At 37.4% G+C, this 17,992-nt stretch overlaps 1 long non-coding RNA gene across 1 annotated transcript in view; it reads right to left on the bottom strand.

Moving 5' to 3' along the window:
* The window catches only part of LOC135969546 (uncharacterized), a 71,814-nt gene extending 54,709 nt beyond the window's left edge, over positions 1 to 17,105 (bottom strand). The window contains exon 1 of the long non-coding RNA XR_010584809.1: positions 17,035 to 17,105. This is a non-coding gene — a long non-coding RNA (uncharacterized lncRNA). The remainder of the gene's footprint in view (positions 1 to 17,034) is intronic.
* Positions 17,106 to 17,992: the final 887 nt, after the last annotated feature.

Below are 17,992 nucleotides of genomic sequence, written 5' to 3'. Positions count from 1 at the left end.
CCAAATGAAACAATGAAAACCACAAGACCTGCTGGCCTTGCTCCTCTTTCCTTTACTTGATTTTGAGTCCCTGGAGAAGAAACCACCTGAGTTTCATTTGTACATGGTTAGAGCTCTTGAGAACTAAGCCTCCTAGCTAATGGTTCTTGCTCAACTTGAAATAAAGGCATACCAGGATTGAATACTAAGGAAGTGGAAACATTTTGGTTCCTATTATTCCTGTTGTTCTATTTATTTATTGTCAAACAGGCCTCTGCAGACATGCACAGAGCCACAGCGAGCTTCTGTTTCCAGGAATTCTGGAGGGCACAGTGATACACACCTCTTAAGAAATGTAATATGCTGGGCCCCACTAACCAGAATAATAGACTGTATACTGCTTGAAAACAGAGTTAATGTATTTTATATTTCCTTTTTTATTCCCTGCTAAACCTCTAGTATATTATTCAGTAAAAGTTTATTTTTAACTCTCTGGCTCAATTTACCACCCTAGTCAGGGCTGTGTCATACACAATATTTGTCTTTCTTGTCTTTAGCATTCTAATATTTTAGTGCCCTTCTCCAGTCCCAACTCTGATTACACTGCAGTGCAAATTCAATTTAACTAAGACTTATTAAGCAATGTAATCTCTGGAGCCTGATTGCTGGAGTTACTTAACCTTTTGGCGCCTCAGTTTCATTATCTCCTTTATTCTTCATAGGATTGTTGTAAGGTTAAATGAGTGTATGCATATGAAATGCTTACAACAGTGCCTGGCACACCACAAGTGCTCAATAAATATTTGCGGCTAGTAGCAGTGGTAGGGCCCAGTATTAGGTACTGGAATATGAAGAAAATGGGAAGCTTTGAGTAGCCTTAAAAAACATGATAAACACTTTTAATTGACAACACTTGGTAATAGATCTGCCTTTCTCTTCAGGGTCATTTATGTTTGACATGAAAACTAAAATAAATAAGCTCTAAGGCTGACATTTCTTGCATTCAGTAGAAGAGAATTCTTGGAGAGCTGGACACATTTATTCACTAACCTATGCAATTATTCATTGACTTATTCAGTAATTATGAAGTTACCTACTGTTTCTGTGCATGCTGGGTAGGGTAATTCTAGATGCTGTAACAGACAAATTTCTAAATGTTAGTGCTCTTACAAAATACGACTTTAATGCTGGCTCCTGCAACACCCCAATGTGGATGCTCCTGGTTGGAACACAGCTTTCCTCTGCATGGTGGTTCAGGGACCCAGGATCCTCCCATCTTGTGGATGCGTCATCACCCAGGGCCTCAAAGTATTATGCTTCCTACCACAAGTTGGAACAGAAGAGGATAGACAAGGTAAGGTTGCTTATTAATTGCTTTGTTCTGGTGGAAGTAACAAATTCTACTTTTTCATTACACGACCCCATTCAGATGCAAGGGAACAGGGAAAATATAGATACTGCTTGGGTAGCTGCTTATAAAAACCAAATCTATCCTATAGAAGAGGGGGAACAAATTCTTTTTTGTCTCACTCTGTCGCCACCCAGGCTGGAGTGCCGTACCATGATCTCAAGTCAACACAACTTCCAGTTCTTGTGTTCGAGCGATTCTCCTACCTCAGCTTCCTGAGTAGCTGTGACTACAGGCATGTGCCACCCCACCCGGCTAATTTTTGTGTTTTTAGTAGAGTTGGAGTTTCACCATGTTGACCAGGCTAGTCTTGAACTCCTGACCTCAGGTGATCCACCCACACTGGCCTCCCAAAGTGCTGGGATTACAGGTATGAGCCACCATGCCCGGCTTGAGGGGGAACAAATTCTGCTATGTGATTACTCATCTCTTCTTTGCTGGGATACAGAGATAAATATAAGACCTGCACTCATTTATCATTGGAAGAGCAGGGCCACAAGCTGGAAACCCAGAGATGGGATTCCCTATTATGCCTGGAAGGTCAAGCAATGCTTTAGGGAGAATGTAGAGACCACAGCCACCTCCTGAATTAGTACAGATCAACAATACAACAGAAAAGATGCCATGTTTTTAAAAAGGACTATGGTTTGCAGGGGTACTGAGGCAAAGTAACTCCAGAAGGCTGGAGCATATGTGTAGAGAACTGGTTGGGAGAGGAACAATATATTCAGTTGAACAATATTTTATAGGGGACACAAATTAATTTCTAGAAAAATTACCCTGAAGACAGGGTGTAAGCCATTTGAAGATATTAAAGACTCTGAAGCCAGTTAATAAATAAAAAAATTTAAATAGAAGGACATGGGCATGGTAAATTCTGCAGTAATTATAGGAGTTTGATAGTTTGCCTCTTATATGATTGCTTGTTCTTTCTACATGTGATTTCTGTCCTATTTTGAATATTTTACAATGCAAAGAATAAAACGAAAGTCAAAAGTTTTATATATTTCTTAGAAAACTCTAAATTACTTTTTAGCCCTTTATAATTTATATTGCAAAGCAATAAATGAGAGTCAAAACGTACATACAGGGTACTGTACTCTGCATGTTGAAATAAGGATTCACCATGCTGAAGACTCAAAGTTGCGAATTTAAATACACACACCCACAGACATACACACACAGACATATACACACTATGCATGTGCTTTATTGCATGGGGAACAAAATCAATTAGGAATTGAGCATAAAGAAAAGGAATATTTAGTCCTATTTATCTTTCTTCTGACCACTTACTTCCCTTACATATCCCATAGTTAATGTCCTAGTCATTGTAAATCCACTAAGAGATTTAGTTTACATGAGTAACCATCATCTACTCAAAATTTTTCTGGGAATTTGGCTGCCAATTGGGTTCATCAAATATTTGAGGGTTATTTTCAAAGACTCTAGGCTGTCTAGTGCCAAACTAACTTTGGCCCAGCAACTTACCCTTCATTTTTAAGTAGCTTCTTGCTAAAGAAAATTGAATCTGCATGTTTCTAATCCATTGAAAGTTAGATCATCAAAATATAGTTTTTAAAAAGCCATCCAAAATCACTGTGAGAGAGTTTCTTCATTCTTCCTTCCATTAAATGAGGATGTCTCAAGTGTTAAACTTCAAGTTTGTTGCAAAGCTAGAAACTCTTAGAAACTGATTTTAAAAGTTGGCAGTCTCTATTCTCTTATCCCTAAGGCATATAGTAGGTGCTTTGAAAGTTTGCTTTTAAACATGTTTTCAGAACATTCTTGGAGCTTGATCTTGTAGGACTGAGTTCCTTCCTTTCCACCAAGCCACAATTCTTCCTCCATTGGGAGTCCCTCTTGAATTCAAAGGAAGCTGCACAGGTGGAATGTCATGATGGCTTCATGAGAAAAAGTTTGGGACAGTTATTTCCAATTTTCTATCCAATATAATCTTCGGTTCTTCTTCAGGCAAGACTGTGTTCAAAATTACTTCCTGCCACAGGAATTCAAAATTTCATCATAATTTTTCTTGTGTATTGTTTGCTATCATAATCAATCCCACACCAAGATGACCCTTTCTGAGTGTTTTGTATATTTTTATTATAGAAACACAGAGAAATTAATGATGCTTGTTCAATTATCTTGTAAACCTTACATTCATCATAACTATGTTATTTTATTTGAGATTATATGATTTCTTAACTTACAAGTATTCAGAATTAAAAAGGAAATATTTTATTTATTTATTTATTTACTTATTTATTTATTTTTTAGAGACAGCATCTTGCTCCGTCACCCATGCAAGGCTAAAGTGCTGTGGCACCCTCATAGTTTACTGCAGCCTCAAACTCCTGGCCTCAAGCAATTTTCCAAACTTAGCCTCCCGGGTAGCTAGGATTACCAGCATGTGCCACCATGCCTGGTTTGAGAAGATTAATTATTTTATCAACATCATATAAAAATTGCATTATTGCCTATTTCCAACTCCATTTATTCACTAAAAATTTGTGCCTTTAATGTTCGGAAATAATTTTAAGTTCTATGGTAAATACTAAGATGAGTATGACAAAAATCATTAATTTACCATGCTAAACATGTCACCATCCAAGTATATTGTGTCTTTGTAGATTTCATATCATTAATGCATATTCAAAGAAATTCCATAAGTTTTTCACAGGATAATTACTGACACTGTGTTTTTAGATTATTTAAAAGAGTCTGTGACTCACAAAAAGTTGGTATATCTTAATGGAACATTTAGACTAAAGTGATTGGTCAGATGATATTATCATTGATCATGCTACCATATCTTCATCTAGTTCCTTACCCACTCCGTTACTCTGATCTTCATCTCTCCTTTTCAACTGCAGCTCTTTCATTCCCCCACGGCCAATGGGTCCATTGCTCCTCCTCTGTCAGCCTTTATTTTTATGAACACGTTTATGTTGTGGCATTTTCACTCATCTTATACCAAATACTAAAGACTGTTCTCAGTTTTCTTTCTACTAAAACTTTGATCAAAACTCATCCCTGTTGATTCCACAACCATAGTAAGATACTGTCTTTCTTTCTGTAATAACACTTCATTCTGGTTGTCCCTCTATATCTCTATGTATCATTTCTCACCTTCTTACATTAGTTTTCCTCCTACACCTGAGTTTCATTATTTAAATCCTTTATGACAATCTAATCCAGCAGGTACCATTTCTAGAAATGATTAATCTGAGTGGGCATTCCAAGACAGCCAAATAGGAACAGCTCCAGTCTGCAACTCTCAGTGTGATTGATGCAGAAGATGCGTGATTTCTGCATTTCCAGGTGAGGTACCTGGTTCATCTCATTGGTTGGACAGTGGGTGCAGCGCATGGAGGGTGAGCTGAAGCAGGGTGGGGCATCGCCTCACCTGGGAAGCACAAGGGGTTAGAGGATTTCCCTTTCTTAGCCAAGGGGAAGCCGTGAGAGACTACCTGGAAAAACGGGACACTCCCACACAAATACTGTGCTTTTCCCAAGGTCTTAGCAACTGGTAGACAAGGTGATTCTCTCCTGTGCCTGGCTCTGTGGCTCCCATGCCCATGGAGCCTCGCTCACTGCTAGCGCAGCAGTCTGAGATCAATCTGCAAGATGGCAGTCCAGCTGTGGGAGGGGCGTCTGCCATTGCTGAGGCATGAGTAGGTAAACAAAGCCTCCTGGAAGCTCGAACTGGGTGAAGCCCACTGCAACTCAACAAGGCCTACTGCCTCTAGACTCCATCTCTGTGGACAGGGCATACCTGAAAAAAACGCAGCAGACAACTTCTGCAGACTTAAACGTCCCTGTCTGACAGCCCTGAAGAGTGCAGTGGTTCTGCCAACATGGCGTTTGAGCTCTGAGAACGGACAGACTGCCTCCTCAAGTGGGTCCCTGACACCCATGTAGCCTAACTGGGAGACATCTCCCAGTAGGGGTAGACAGACACCTCATATAGGCAACTGCCCCTCTGGGACAAAGTTTCAGAGGGAGGATCGGTCAGTAATATTTGCAGTTCTGCAATATTTGCTGTTCTGCAGCCTCCACTGGTGATACACAGGCAAAAAGGGTCTGGAGTGGACCTCCAGCAAACTCCAACAGACCTGCAGCTGAGGGACTTAACTGTTGGAAGGAAAACTAACAAACAGAAAGGAATAGCATCAACATCAACAAAAAGACATCCACACCAAAACCCCATCTGTAGGTCACCAACATCAAAGACCAAAGGTAGATAAAACCACAAAGATGGGGAAAAACCAGAGCAGAAAAGCTGAAAATTCTAAAAATCAGAGCACTTCTTATCCTCCAAAGGATTGTAGCTCCTCGCCAGCAATGGAATAAATCTGGATGGAGAATGACTTTGATGAGTTGACAGAAGTAGGCTTCAGAATGTTGGTAATAACAAACTTCTCTGAGCTAAAGGAGGATGTTTGAACCCATCTCAAGGAAGCTAAAAACGTTGAAAACAGATTAGACAAATGGCGAACTAGAATAAACAGTGTAGAGAAGATTTTGAATGACCTGATGGAGCTGAAAACCACAGCACGAGAACTTTGTGGTGCATGAACAAGCTTCAATAGCCCATTCGATCAAGTGGAAGAAAGGGTATTAGTGATTGAATATCAAATTAATCAAATAAAGTGAGAAGACAAGGTTAGAGAAAAAAGAGTAAAAAAAATGAACAAGGCCTACAAGAAATATGGTACTATGTGAAAAGACCAAAGCTACATTTGAGTGGTGTACATGAAAGTGATGGGATGGAACCAACTTAGCAAACACTCTTTAGGATATTATCCAGGAGAACTTCCCCAACCTAGCAAGGCAGGCCAACATTCAAATTCAGGAAATACAGAGAACACCACAAAGATACTCCTCAAGAAGAGCAACCCCAAGACATATAATTGTCAGATTCGCCACGGTTGAAATGAAGGAAAATGTGTTAAGGGCAGCCAGAGAGAAAAGTCGAGTTACCCACAAATGGAAGCCCATCAGACTAACAGCTGATGTCTCAGCAAAAACCCCACAAGCCAGAAGACAGTGGGGTCTAATAGTCAACATTCTTAAAGAAAAGAATTTTCAACCTAGAATTTCATATCCAGCCAGACTAAGCTTTGTAAGTGAAGGAGAAATAAACTCCTTTACCAACAAGCAAATACTGAGAGATTTTGATACCACCAGACCTAGCTTACAAGAGCTCCTGAAGGAAGCACTGAACATGGAAAGAAACAACCAGTACAAGTTACTGCAAAAACATGCCAAATTGAAAAGATCATTGATGCTATAAAGAAATTGCATCAATTAATGGGCAAAACAACCAGTGAACATCATAATAACAGGATCAAATTCACACAAAACAATATTAACCTTAAATGTAAATGGGCTAAATGCTCCAATTAAAAGACACAGACTGGCAAATTGGATAAATAGTCAAGAACCATCAGTGTGCTGTATTCAGGAGACCCATCTCACGTGCAAAGATGCACATAGGCTCAAAATAAAGGGATGGAGGACGATCTACCAAGCAAATGGAAAGGAAAAAAGCAGGGGTTGCAATCCTAGTCTCTGATAAAATAGATTTTAAATAAACAAAGATCAAAAGAGACAAAGGCGGCCATTACATAATGGCAAAGGGATCCATTCACAAGAAGAGGTAACTATCCTAAATATATAGGTACCCAATACAGGAGCACCCAGATTCATAAAGCAAGTCCTTAGAGACCTACAAAGAGACTTAGACTCCCACACAATAATAATGGGAGACTTTAACACCCCAAAGTCAATATTAGACAGATCAATGAGACAGAAAATTAACAAGGATATTCAGGATCTGAACTCAGCTCTGCAACAAGCAGACCTAATAGATATCTACAGAACTCTCCACCCCAAATCAACAGAATATACATACTTCTCAGCACCTCATTGCTCTTATTCTAAAATTGACCACATAATTGGAAGTAAAGCACTCCTTGGCAAATGTAAAAGAACAGAAATCACAGCAAACTGTCTCTCAGACAGCAGTGCATTCAAATTATTACTCAAGATTAAGAAACTCACTCAAAACTGCACAACTACATGAAAACTGAACAACTTGCTTCTGAATGACTACTGGGTAAACAAGGAAATGAAAGCAGAAATAAAGTTATTCTTTGAAACCGATGAGAACAGAGACACAACATACCAGAATCTCTGGGACACATTTAAAGCAGTGTGTACAGGGAAATTTAAAGCACTAAATGTCCACAAGAGAAAGCAGGAAATATCTAAAATCAACACCCTAACATCAGAGTTGAAAGAACTAGAGAAGCAATAGCAAACAAATTCAAAAGTTAGCAGAAGGCAAGAAATAACTAAGATCAGAGCACAACTGAAAGAGAGAGAAACATAAAAAACCCTTCAAAAAATCAATAAATCCAGGAGCTGGTTTTTGGAAAAGATCAACACAATTGATAGGCCACTAGCAAGACTAATAAAGAAGAAAAGGGAGAAGAATCAAATAGATGCAATAAAAAATTATAAAGAGAACATCACCACTGTTCCCACAGAAATACAAACTACCATCAGAGAATACTAGAAACACCTCTATGCAAATAAACTAGAAAATCTAGAGGAAATGGTTAAATCTCTGGACACATATACCCTCCCAAGACTAAACCAGGAAGAAGTTGAATATCTGAGTACACCAATAACAGGCTCTGAAATTGAGGCAATAATTAATAGCCTACCAACCAAAAACAAAAAAGTCCAGGACCAGACAGATTCACAGCTGAATTCTACCAGAGGTACAAAGAGGAGCTGGTACCACTCCTTCTGAAACTCTTCCAGTCAATAGAAAAAGAGGGAATCCTCCCTAACTTATTTTATGAGGCCAGCATCATCCTGATACCAAAGCCTGGCAGAGACACAACAACAACAAAAAAAGAGAATTTTAAACCAAGATCCCTGATGAACATCGATGTGAAAATTGTAAATAAAATACTGGCAAACCGAATCCAGCAGCACATCAAAAAGCTTATCCACCACGATCAAGTCGGCTTCGTCCCTGCGACACAAGGCTGGTTCAACATATGCAAATCAATAAACATAATCCATCACATAAACAGAACCAATGACAAAAACCACATGATTATCTCAATAGATGCAGAAAAAACCTTTGACAAAAACAGCCCTTTGTGCTCAAAACACTCAATAAACTAGGTATTGATGGAACGTATCTCAAAATAATAAGAGTTATTTATGACAAACCCACAATCAAAATCACATTGAATGGGCAAAACCTGGAAGCATTCCCTTTGAAAACTAGCACAAGACAGGGATGCCCTCTCTTACCACTCTTATTCAACATAGTGTTGGAAGTTCTGGCTAGGGCAATCAGGCAAGAGAAAGAAATAAAGGGAATTCAATTAGGAAAAGAAGAAGTCAAATTGTCCCTGTTTGCAATGACATGATTGTATATTTAGAAAATCCCGTTGTCTCAGCCCAAAATCTCCTTAAGCTGATAAGCAACTCCAGCAAAGTCTCAGGACAAAAAAAAAAAAAAAAAAAAAAAAAACAATGTGCAAAAATCACAAACATTACTATACACCATTAACAGCCAAGCAGAAAGACAAATTATGAATGAACTCCCATTCACAATTCTTACAAAGAAAATAAAATACTATGGCTGGGTGCAGTGGCTCAAGCCTGTAATCCCAGCACTTTGGGAGGCCGAGACAGGCGGATCACGAGGTCAGGAGATCGAGACTATCCTGGCTAACATAGTGAAACCCCGTCTCTACTAAAAAATACAAAAAACTAGCCAGGTGAGGTGGCGGGCGCCTGTAGTCCCAGCTACTCGGGAGGCTGAGGCAGGACAATGGCGTAAACCCGGGAGGTGGAGCTTGCAGTGAGCTGAGATTCGGCCACTGCACTCCAGCGCGGGCGACAGAGTGAGACTCCATCTCAAAAAAAAAAAAAAAGAAAAAGAAAAGAAAATACTTAACAGTGTAACTTACAAGGGATGTGAAGGACTTCTTCAAGGAGAACTCCAAACCACTGCTCAATGAAATAAAAGAGGACACAAACAAATGGAAGAATATCTCTTGTTCATGAATAGGAATAATCAATATTGTAAAAATGCCCATACTGCTTAAGGTAATTTATAGATTCAGTGCCATCCCTGTCAAGCTACCAGTGATTTTCTTTACAGAATTGGAAAAAATTACTTTAAACTTCATATGGAACCAGAAAAGAGCCCACATTGCCAAGACAATCCTAAGCCAAAAGAACAAAGCTGGAGGTATCATGCTACTTGACTTCAAACTATACTACAAGGCTACAGTAACCAAAACAGCATAGTACTGGTACCAAAAGAGAGATATATACCAATGGAACAGAACAGAGGCCTCAGAAATAACACCACACATCTACAACCATGTGATCTTTGACAAACCTGACAGAAACAAGAAATGGGGAAATGATTCCCTATTTAATAAACGGTACTGGGAAAACTGGCTAGCCATATGTAGAAAGCTGAAACTGGATCCCTTCCTTACACCTTACACAAAAATTAATTCAAGATGGATTAGAGACTTAAATGTTAGACCTGAAACCATAAAAACCCTAGAAGAAAACCTAGGCCATACCATTCAGGACATAGGCATGGGCAAGGACTTCATGACTAAAATACCAAAAGCAACGGCAACAAAAGCCAAAATTGACAAATGGGATCTAATTAAACTAAAGAGTTTATGCACAGCAAAAGAAACTACCATCAGAGTGAACAGGCAACCTACAGAAAGAGAGAAAATTTTTGCAATCTACTCATCTAACCAAGGGCTAATATCCAGAATCTACACAGAACGTAAACAAATTTATAAGAAAAAAACAAGCAACCCCATCAAAAAGTGGGCAAAGTATAGAACAGAGACGTCTAGAAAGAAGATATCTATTCAGCCAAGAGACGTATGAAAAAATGCTTATCATCACTGGTCATCAGAGAAATGCAAATCAAAACCACAATGAGATGCCATCTCACACCAATTAGAATGGCAATCATTAAAAAGTCAGGAAACAACAGATGCTGAAGAGGATGTGGAGAAATAGGAACAGTTTTACACTGTTGGTGGGACTGTAAACTAGTTTAACCATTGCGGAAGACAGTGTGGCAATTCCTCAAGGATCTTGAACTAGAATTACCATTTGAGTCAGCAATCCCGTTACTGGGGATATACCCAAAGATTACACTACTATAAAGACACACGCACACCTACGTTTATTGTGGCACTATTCACAATATCAAAGACTTGGAACCAACCCAAATGTCCATCAATGATAGACTGGATTAAGAAAATGTGGCACTTATACCCCATGGAATACTATACAGTCATAAAAAAGGATGAGTTCATGTACTTTGCAGGGACATGAATGAAGCTGGAAACCATCATTCTGAGTAAAGAATCACAAGGACAGAAAACCAAACACCTCATGTTCTCACTCATAGGTGGGAATTGAACAATGAGAACACTTGGACACAGGGCGGGGAACATCACACACCAGGGCCTGACGGGAGTAGGAGGCTGGGGGAGGGATAGCATTAGGAGAAATACCTAATGTAGATGACGGGCTGATGGGTGCAGCAAACCACCATGGCACATGTATACCTATGTAACAAACCTGCACACTGTGCACATGTACCCTAGAACTTAAAGTATAATAATAAAAAAAGAAATGTTGAATCTGAAGGTGTTTCATGATTACACAAATAATCAATAGTAGAGATAGAATTTTGACCCAAATCTATCTATCTCCAAAACCGCTGGGTTTTTTAAATGCATACTTTGACTTCCTGGGCCATAAAAAGGGTGGTGGCAGTTTTTGTCTGTCTTTTCCTGCTGTATGCATCTGCTAGCTTTCCTTTTTTCTTTAGGGCTGCTTCGACCCGTGAGGAATCTGAATTCCGCTCATTCAATTTCTTTTTATCCTCCTATATTCCTGGTTTGTGGTAGCACATAGTCTTTGAAGCTCACCAATTTCTTTTTTCTTGTGCTTTGAGGACTTTACTGTAAATCACTATAAGAAAGCATATGGCACAACCATGTGATTATTACAAAGGTTGAAAAGTCTTATCATGTTACTGAAAAAGCAAGCTAACCTACTTGCATATAAACTAGTGTTCATATTTTAATGTCAAGACATGGTAACCCATATGTGATTTTATACAAACTAGCAAATTAAATATGTTTAATAACTAATTGCATATCTCTTATATTTATTTCCACAAAGCTTTATAACCAAATGCCCCACCAATAGAAGTTATCAAGTTTTAGACGTTTATAATTAGTGAGAGGAAAGTCAAGTATAATTAATCTTTGCAAACTCTCTCAGTTCCCCTCTCTGCCTTAGCTCTATCACTTAGGAAATCATTGAGATTTAGGTGTGATTGTACCTAATACATTCCCATACGTGTCTAACACCTCCTCGTAGCAGCCCCAGACTTCCTTATGCACAATCATTTTGGAAAGTGTAGATTTATTCCCTTATGAGCATGTTTTAAAAGGTGAAAACTGAAGTGTAAATGGCATTCATCTCACCAAATCAGTTGGAATGGAGCTGCTGTTAAGGTGATTTCAAAGGAAAAAAAAGAAGAATAGAATGCATCTCTCGGTAACAAATTCTTTGAATACAAAATATCTGAGTACTAATCTCAGATGCAGACTTGGTTCACACAGTTTCATTTGCAGCTTTAATTTAGAGAGTAGTGGTTTTGATGTGAGTTAAGGACAGAGCTTGAAAATCTGAATAAACAATAAAATAGGTCACTACAACTGTACATAGTATATTCCTGCTAACAATGCGTTTTGGGAAAAGAGGTAAATGAGACTTCGCTCAGGTGACAAATCTACTCAGTTCTCTCATACATGTGAGCACAATCTGAGACTAGCTGTGAGGGCAATTCCATTTTCAAATAATTTATTCATTAAATAATCTCTTCCACATCTATTAAAACCCAATAAGCATAAGAAAATGAAAAAAGAAAAACACTGCTATTAGACACTACAATCAATCTCATTGATTTAAAAAGTAAATTGCATCACCACCTCCTTTCTCCTTTGCTAGATTTTGAGTCCGTTACATGAAAGGCCTGAGATTTAAGAATCTTTGTTTCTCTGGTGCTTCTCATAGTAATGGCATACAATAGATATACAATAAATGTCCATTGTAATAAAAAACAGTTCAGAGATATTACAGAATCACCAAGTTGGGTAAAAAGTTGGAGCAGCTTGATAGTCCGCTTTCACATGATTTGAAATGGAAATTAATTGTTCTCTTGTTTGTTAGATAAGTGTTTTTTTTTTTTTTTATGGCTAAGCGTGGGGTTAATTTTGACAGGTAAGTTTCATAGTTTGGATACACATTAAACATTTGGTTTTAATTGAGGGCTTTTTTTCCCCCTTCAGGCCACCCAAAAGCTTCTTTGTAAGAATATGTTTATGTCTGTATGCTTTTTGCCCTTTTGCCATTTGCTGATCCAGTATTTAATTTCTTTCATTTATGGCCTAAAGTATAATATTCTGCCTACTGAAAGAGCATTCACGAAGTATGAAAAAAGTATATATTTCAGTTTTCCATTAGGAAATCCAAAACCTCCATATTCCATTTGGATGCTGCATTTCACTATTTTGTCCCAATTCACTAGTTACAGATGTTTCTTAAAAAGTGCTAGAAGGCATAAGACCAAAATCTAACAGAAATATGGAAATTAACTCAGTAGGTATCCCAAATTCCATTTTCCTTTACCTTCATGTTAAACTTACATGGAACTAAAATAACTAGCAAATGTATTCAATTTAGTTTTATTTAATGCATGAAAAATAATTGTTTCATTGCCGATTTTTAAGAAAAAGAGTGACAGAGACAGACACACACACACACACACACACACACACACACACACAGTGGGAGAGAGAGAATAATTTCTTAAACATTTCTTTTCTAAACCTAGAAAGCAGAAAAAGCTCTAAATCCTGACATTTCACTTATTTCTGTCTTCATTATTAGGACAGCAGCTGTCAGCTCTAAATAACATGTGCTCGAAGAATCTCAGAGCCAGATCATAAATGTCACTCTTTTAAAGTAAAATAATAAATTCATAGCGAAGAGATTAATAAATTGTGAAAGTAATTCACCCGAAGAGATAGTCTGTAACTTAGTTGTAAAGCAAGACGTTTGTGATTTAATTAATTTTAATTTATTTTAAAAATGTGGTCTCTCAGGGGCATGGCATTTTTTTATGCGATCTGGGGAGAATAAATAAAGCAAAACAATATATCAGTATGTTTATAGAATGATTGAAATAGTATCAAGACAATATTTGAGAGGCATCAGCACTTGAGTCATTAGAAAGTTGTGCTCTGTAGAAAGCAAAGATAATTTTCCAGGCTCTACCACAGCCTGAATGATATATCCCTCAAGACCACACAAATCCCTTTGCCTGCATTGCGTGGTCAGCATATATTTTTATAGTAGAATAAGATGCCACAGTTTGCAAATATAATTACTCCAGGCACTAAAGAAGTATGTTGGAAAATTGCATTCTATGTAAAAAAAAAAAAAGGTATTCCATTTCATAAACTAAAATTTCTTAAAACAAATAACAAGTATTCATTGAACTAAGCACAGAAAAATAAGTAAGAACACATTCTCTATATAGAAGAAATTTACAATATGAAAGGATGAAAAGAAGGCACAAAGCTGCATGATGCTTGTTGCTGTCCTTCCTGATAGTTTAAAGGCAGATAAGAGAGAGCATTGCTTCTGCCTGGTTTTGCTCACTGCAGTCTTTCTGCATGAGTTGACATTTCAACTTCAACGGGTAGTTTGCTTTTCATGAGTTTAGTTAGCCCAAATTGGTTCCGTTAAATTTCATAAGAAGCAGATCACTGAATTAATTGTTTTTCCTTCTTTATTTCCTTCTTTAATAACATTACACAATGGAAATGATTAATTAAGCAAGAATGTATAAAGAACTTTGGATGAGGCCCAAAAATTGTAACCTAAATTAAGTCAGGTGTCTTTAAACTACATCACATGCTACCTCAGTACTTTACTGCAGTCAAGAAAATAAACACACTTGCATGTCAGTGCACACACACATACATACGTACAAATTCAATTTGGAAACACTGAAAAGTGATGTAGATTTCTTTATTCTATGATATAGAAGTTTTATTTGAGGGATGAGAAATAAATATAATGGATACATTATAAATATTTTTAAAACTCCCCTCTAAATTTTCTCTCTACTCTTAGTGTTTCCCAGCTACCACATCTTGTCTTTTATCCTTATATCTTTAACATTTATCTTGTCATTGTATTACACAATTCCTATTTGTAATCCTGCAATAAGTCTAAAGTCACAATTTAAAAATTAATCAAGGAATGACAATTTCTTTTTGAATGTGTCTCCAGAATCCGTGTGTCTGAAACTTAATGCCCAGAGTTGGAAGGTGGGCCTAATGGGAGGTATTTAGGTCACGTGATGCATAAATTTCAGTGTAGTTTAATAATTGTAACCTAAACTAAATCCTACCTCAGTACTTTATTAATAGTACTAATAACTAATTAGTGCTATTAGATTAACGTCATTATAAGCAGGGTTCCCGGGCATGGGTTCACTCTAGTGTGCCTTTTTGCCCTCTGCCTTCCATCATGTGAGGACACAGCAAGAAGCCCTCACTGGATGTTGACACTTTCATCTGGCACTTATCCTCCATAACTGTGAGAAATCAATTTCTGTTCATTATAAATTACTTTGTAGGAGATATTATTCTATAGCACACAAATGGACTAGGAGAACAATATTAAAACCTTGTCCTTCATTAAAACTTGGACTTTATCAGTTGAGCCTAGCCTAATGTGGAGAGACTTGACTCCTATCTATAATTCTCAATGACAATGAAAAACAGACTAGTTTTTCTTTTTATAAATGTCATCGGGTAATAGTAATAGCTTTATTAGTGAAATACTCATTATATATAAGGAGCTGCAGGTAAAATATTTCCAATTCTCACAACAATGCTGGAATAGATTTTTCTTATTTTAACAGATGTGGAAACACCAAGAACTTAGACAAGAACTTAAACCAAGCTTCTGTGATTCTAGCATCATCACTTTTCCACTATGATGGTTTTACACAAAGCAGTAACAGCAGTATGTTTTGAATATGTGAGCACAGGTACTTGAAAATATATTGGCCAAGAACGACGTCAACAAAAATATTCTTGAGGTCCAAAGATATTTGACCTCATATTCCCTTCCCCTAACCACCCAAAAATAGGTATGTGCATCTATATGCCAAAAATAATTAATTCAGGAATATTTCCCAGTTGCTGAATGCTGTAGTCTCCAAGACAGTACCCATTGCTTTAACCTTGAAAACCTGTGGTTGTGAAGAAGGAGTAATCTTTCCTAAAGTGACCTTTTAGGGGAAAATGGGTTTGAACATTTGATTTCTAAAAATGTTACTCCGTGAATGATCTACCACAGATATTCAAAGCATACACCTGTAGGAATGAGTCTGTCAGCAGCTAGAAATAGGGCAAGTGCTGGTGCATAGGATATTTGAAACATACTAGAATGACTAATGGTAAGTTTTTAAAAAAATGCCTGAAGTACAGAAACATGAAATGTTAACATCAGGACCCTTGCATGATTACAACATTTTTATGCTGATATATTTACCCTCTTGAGGCTCTTCAGATGTGCAGGATGCAGAAATAAATTATAGGTTGACACAGACATTGATTACATATATATGGAGAGAGAGTGGAGGGGGGAGAGAGAGAGAGAGAGAAAGTTGTTTCTATTCTATCTGCCAAACTTTTAGAAGAGCCTACGAGAAACATATATGTTTAAGACATTTTTGGCAATCATTAAGGCCAGTATCAGGAACCTACAAGCTAAGGAATAGGACAAATAATATAGGTAATAGAACTGATCCAAGATTTCATAATAATACCTGTGAGAATAATTCAAATAAATGTCTGAATAGCCTGATGTCGATGTTTACATTAAGGAAAAGAATCACCTGCAACAATTAAGAAGAATATTATTTGCTAATGGGCCATTGCCAATTGGAAGCTAATAATATAAGAATACTAGATAGAAAATTTAAAAAATAAGTTATAAGCTCTTAATGCTAACCAGCAAAATACAAAATAACTTTTCTTTACTTCATAAATGTGTTATACTGTAGAGAGAATTTACAGTTTTAAAAAGAATGATTGATGTGTGGAATTTGAAAAAGTTCACATAATTTAGTAATATAACCTTCTTTTCTGTTATGATTTGAAGCATTTGCAGCTATAATGGCCTTTGAGTCTCTGGGATAAAGGCCTTAGCCAAAGCCAGGAGTTGCCTATAAAGTTCCTTTTGACAGAAACTGGGATGGAATCCAGGCTCATTTCAGCAATATTTGTGGAGAGGAGGATTGAACTCAATATATTTGACCCAAAAGTGCATTTTTGGGGCTTGCACCATATTTATTAAAGCCTTGTGGCAGAACGAGAAGTTATTAAATGGGTGAGAGCTGGCTTATAAAGACACAGCTCTAAGCAGTCGTAGTTCAATTCGACATATTTCTACTGATCACCTACCTGGAGCCATATCCTAGGCTAGGAACTCATGATTACAAAACAGAGGCACAGATTCAGGCAACTCACAATCTAAAAGAGAAAGAAGGCACATATAAATAACTATAAAACATGGCATAGTATAATACATGATTGCAAAAGAGATACCCAGTGCAACAAAGAGTCGTAGATATTGATAAGATCAGTACTGCATTAATGAGGGAAGTGAAATTTGCATTAAGTGCTGCTAAAATGGCTCATGATCAATGTGTGTTGCAGGGAGAAGAAGGACAGGACTCCAGCTAAGAAATTAGTAGACACAAAATACATTGGAGGAACTGAAGTTAGCATTCCAAGAAGCAAAATTTTGGCTATTCTAACATACGTATATGTTTAGAAGAAAATACCAGAGTAAATTATTTGACACAAATTTAAAAATGATACAAACTATTTGAAATCAATATGGTCATGTCATCTTTATTCATTTGTAATTAGAAATGTAAGTTGTCTATATGAGAAGGAAGATCAGAGATTTGAAAATCAAATACAGAAGACTTGAAATCACTGCTTCACTACGTATAAGTCATGTGACCCTGTGTATTAGTTTCCTACTGCTGTGGTAACAACTTGCCTCAATCAGCGACCTAAAACAACGCAAATTGATTATCTGACAGTTCCAGAGGTCTGAAGTCCAAAGTAGATTTATTAGGGCTGTATTTCATCTGGAGGTTGTAGGGGAGAATCTATTTCTTTGCCATTTCCAGCTTTTGGAGGCCATCTACATTCTTTAGCTCATAGCCTGTTCCTCTCTCTTCAAAGCCAGCAGTACAATATCTTCAAATCCTCCACCTCTCTGACTTCTTCTGTCGTCACAACTTCTCTGATACGAGCCCTTTGGACTCCATCTTACGAAGAACCATGTGATAATATTGGGTCTTTGTAAGACCCAATATTGAACTCTCAGGGTTGCCCTGATAATCCA

This window comes from Macaca fascicularis, chromosome 2 (assembly GCF_037993035.2).
Source record: "Macaca fascicularis isolate 582-1 chromosome 2, T2T-MFA8v1.1".
NCBI lineage: Eukaryota > Metazoa > Chordata > Mammalia > Primates > Cercopithecidae > Macaca > Macaca fascicularis.
The sequence above is the reverse complement of the archived record's forward strand: the minus strand, read 5'-3'. Positions and strand labels throughout refer to the sequence as shown.